The 4,236-nt window shown below is 44.6% G+C and overlaps 1 long non-coding RNA gene across 2 annotated transcripts; it reads left to right on the plus strand.

Annotated features, from left to right (window-relative positions):
- Nucleotides 1-3,053: 3,053 nt before the first annotated feature.
- LOC146662862 (uncharacterized) lies at nucleotides 3,054-3,719 on the plus strand. Of its 2 annotated transcripts, none has more exons than XR_014912893.1 (3): nucleotides 3,054-3,226; nucleotides 3,300-3,506; nucleotides 3,586-3,719. It is a non-coding gene; the product is annotated as an uncharacterized LOC146662862 (long non-coding RNA). The 2 variants fall into 2 exon arrangements; XR_014912894.1 differs by having other exon boundaries at nucleotides 3,054-3,209.
- The last annotated feature ends 517 nt before the right edge of the window (nucleotides 3,720-4,236 follow it).

Below are 4,236 nucleotides of genomic sequence, written 5' to 3' on the forward strand. Positions count from 1 at the left end.
CGTCTACTCCATGCATCTCTGCAATAACTGTGCCAACTTGGATAGAGGTAGGTTTCTCTGACTCATTCTGTAATAGAAAGATAAAACTGTTCTCATCCATGTCACTTTCACGGAGAACATCTGGCTGGACCAACACAGCGGATGGGAGTTGGGGCATGGCAGGTGCTTCAACCAAAATAACATCTTGAGGTTTGGTTCTTTTCTGCTCTACTTTACACGTGGCATAACATTTTTTCCCGGGAGCAATGGTAAGTGGCCCTGGACCTTGCCATTTCACTTGCCCTATGGGATCTTCTGCTGTATCTGTCATAAACTGCCTGTATTCTCATGCAGCTGACTTTGTTCTCACTACCGCTATCTCTGCACAGCTGAAATAGGCAACTGAACAGAGAAGCGTAGGTACCAACCACTACAGGGGTTTCATGACCTTGTGGGGGCTCAGGACAGATGAGAGCGAGGACATTAAGAGGACCCTTGACACCTGCTACATCTTCAGGGAACTCTATCTCTACTACTACATACCCATGGTCAGGATAGGACTCAGCTGATAGGCCCCAGATGGCTAGACTGGAAATGGGCTGTATAGGGACTGTTGGTATGTTGGCTCTATACCAATCCTCAAAGATAATGGTCACTGTTGACCCTGAATCCATAAGACTATGGCATGAGATGTTATTGACCTTGATAGGAGCTATGGATGATGGACCGATAAGACCTTCTGGTATGTTGACATTTTGAGTTGGAACATTGGTAGTATTAACTCAAAGTGTCAACATACCGGAAGGTCTTATCGGTCCATCATCCATAGCTCCTATCAAGGTCAACTCGAGCAACACACTGATCTTGAGCGTCTGTACTTTGACTTTGTCCATGTGGGCTTCCATGCACTTGATGAATAAGCTTTTTGATCACCTTTTGAGCTGTACATTTGGTTGCAAAATGGGCATTTTCTCCACATCTGTAGCAGAAATTATCTGACTCTTTACTACTCTTTGGCTTGAAGGTAGATGACTTTTGACTGAATTCTGCTTTGAACTTAGAATAGTGGCCTCTCTCTTTTGCATAATGTTGTGGCTTTACTGACATTACACTTAACTGTGTTTTCAGCTCTGACTTCTTTTCTTAACTCTTGCACTTCGTTGTTTGTGTCTGATTTCTCTTTTTTCTTTTCTCTGGACGTCTTTTTGTAGCTTGACTCTGTAGACCGAGACTGCTTGTTGAGCTCTTTCAGCTTTTCTTTTAGCTCTTGAATTTCGGACTGAAAATCATGTTGCTGACAGTCTTTAGAGTCTGTTTCGCTTGCTACTTGCACTGCATGTACGTACTGTCTCTGTGCTGTTTTTGAGTTTTTGTCCTGTGGCTTCACGCTCCTCTTCTTCTCGAATTTCTTTCAGTAGGTTTAAAAATGTTGGGGGATCACCTCACTTATCTCTTAGACCTAGCTGAAGAAGCATGAAGTCTGATTCAGTGGCACCTTTAGTGAGTTGCACTAGTCTTACTTTTTTGGCTTCACCCACTTGTAGGCCTCCTTTTTGCACTACTTTGTTCAGTAATCTTTCCAGTCTCAGTAAGAAGTTAGACAAGCACTCACCTTGTCTTTGATGCATAGCTCTGAATGTGAGATACAATTCCTCACCGGATTCTGAGGTTCCAAAGGTACTTTCCAGTGCCTGTATGTAATCAATATGGTTTGCCATGGGATTAGACATGCGTACTGCTTGAATGATCTCCAGCGCTAGCCCTTTGAGACTCTCAACAATCCTTCTGCGTTTCTCCTAATCTGAGCACTCATACTCATCAGTCATGAACCTTACTTGTTCTAACCAGCTGTCCAAATTGTCTTCACCAGGTGGAGTGGGGTGGACTCCAGAGACGATTCTAAAACGCCGGTATAAATTGCTTTCATTTGGCTTGGACTGCAAAACATCACCTACCGCCTGAATGATACTGTAGACTCGGGGTTGCTGTTCCATGAGGTGCTAGGATCACATAGTTTGTATCATCCTTCAATGTTTTCCCTTCATCACGTAGAAATCTGTCCAACTTCTCTGTGAATAGGTCAGAGTTTATTTCTTGTTCTGCAACAACTATTTTCCATTTACGTCCTTCTTTAAGGGAAATCACCCCTGGTGGAACTTTGGTAGGATTGACTTCTTCTCGGCATTCACATAGCATGGTCAGGGGTTGATTATTGGCATCAAACATTTTGCCTCTTACTCTTACCTTGCCCAAGGTTTTTACTTGTTCGAGTGTTTCTTCTACTGTGAATATCTCCTCCTCTTCAGGCAAGTAGAATTGCATGTGCCTGATCAAGCCCTTCACCTCTGCACCAATTTGCAAGATTTGGTTGTGAAACATTACTTTTAGTGGCCATAGTTTTAACAAGTTACTTTAATAATAAAAAATTTATTGAAGTTACTTTTTAGGACAAGGGTTACTCTTAGTTACTTTTAAGGTTACAGCAGATTTAGTTGTAACTTAAAATTTATATAAAACAACAAAACAATCCCAGCGGTGCCTCCAATGTGTAGCACCCAGCCAAGTAGCTCAGGATTAACCCTCGGTTAAGGTGGTGATAGTACTATGAGCGGGCCCCTGGGTACGTTACTTAATTTTACTGGTAAACAGGAGAAGCAATAATTAACCAGTTTTAACCTTTGTACTGAGAAGTTTTAATATTGGCGGTGCCTCCACTTAGTGAAAATAATATGAGTTCTGTTTAGTGTCCGCTAAGAATAATGAATTTATCTAACATATTAAACCTTTTTTACTTTTTAGTAACTGTTATCACTTAAAAACTCTGTAAATAATAATTATGACACAACACAAAACTTTAAATTCTAAATGTACAATTTAGTCAAAATAAAGTATGATTTAAATAAAAAGAAATACAATATTCCAAGTTCTGAAGTGTTTCCTTACAATTCAATTGGATAGTTTTTTCTTCACAACTCACAGTCAATGTTTTAGAAAACACATTTATCCAAAATACTCCTGTTTAAGTTCAGTTCAAATTTGTAACCTTTGTGAGCTCTTTTACTGAAACTGTCATGGTCTACGGTGGGTGGCTGGAGTTTCCATTAGGCTCCTGAACTGACCTGGGATCCGCCCCTGGGCAGGGCCAACTCCAGCTCCTGCACACCTGGAGCCTATTGCAGGCTATCAAGCCAGAGGGATTTAAACCACACATCGATGTTCACTCACTGCCAGTTCGTCATCAACCCATGTTGGTAACAGGTCTTGTGTTTCAAGTTCTCGCTGTAATTCATCTTACTAACTAAGACTCTTTTGTGCTACAGTCGCTGTACCCACCCTGGCTCACTCCACCTCCGGACTCGGAATACCTAGTGATCATTTTGGAAATCCCTCTGTGCCTCACCTGCCTGCCCTCCTGCCATCACACTCCATCTGGAGCCCCGGATCTCAGGTCAGCCTTTCCACGCCACTCAGCCTCCCCTGGATCTTCATCATCCCCCTCTCAAACACTCCAGGTCCCTAACTGCAAAGTAAGAATTGCTGCTCTTATACTGGCCACTTCTGAGCTGCCTTCACTACCTGCCTAACTTCTATATCCTCTCCCCTCAGTGTGACTGTTCCCCACTCAGCTCCGTTCCACTTCTCAGGCCTCGTTCCCTCGCCCTAGCCACGTTCCCCTGGGCACGCCACACCAAGGCTCCACGTCTCGTCATTTTCTGTCTTTGCCACGTTTCCCTTTTTTTTGTTCCCCTTGCACTTAACCGTAATAAACTATTAAATCATCTACCGTCTCCGTTCTGGGTTCCTGCACCTGGGTCCTATTCAGTACCGGCCATCCGTCGCCGTGACAGTACGAACTGGCCAACAAATGGACTCAGCAGACCCAGTACGTGCAGCAGTCTCCAAGCAGGGAGCCATTTTAGGGGCTCATGAGCAAGCGTTGCAGGTTCTCGACACCCGGTGTCAAGCCATAGGCGAGACCCAGGCTAGGATCTTAGCTTCCCTGCAGGAGATTCAGTCGGCTCTTTCCCCTCCTCCAGGCCCATCCTCCGCGTCCCCTGCGCCCGTGGCAGAACCTCCCCAGTCCTCCCCAGCTCCGACCCCTTCGGGCTCCGTGTTTCGCGATGCTGCATTCCCAGAACCCGAGCCGTACTCTGGGGAGCGGGGCCGCTGTACGGCCTTTCTACTGAAATGTTCTCTCGCGTTCACGCATTCACCCCGTTCATTTACTAGCGAATCAGCTCGGGTAGCATATCTGGT

This window comes from Rhamphochromis longiceps, linkage group LG8 (assembly GCF_057381845.1).
Source record: "Rhamphochromis longiceps isolate RC_006_pf linkage group LG8, R_longiceps_female_GT1.1, whole genome shotgun sequence".
Lineage (NCBI taxonomy): Eukaryota > Metazoa > Chordata > Actinopteri > Cichliformes > Cichlidae > Rhamphochromis > Rhamphochromis longiceps.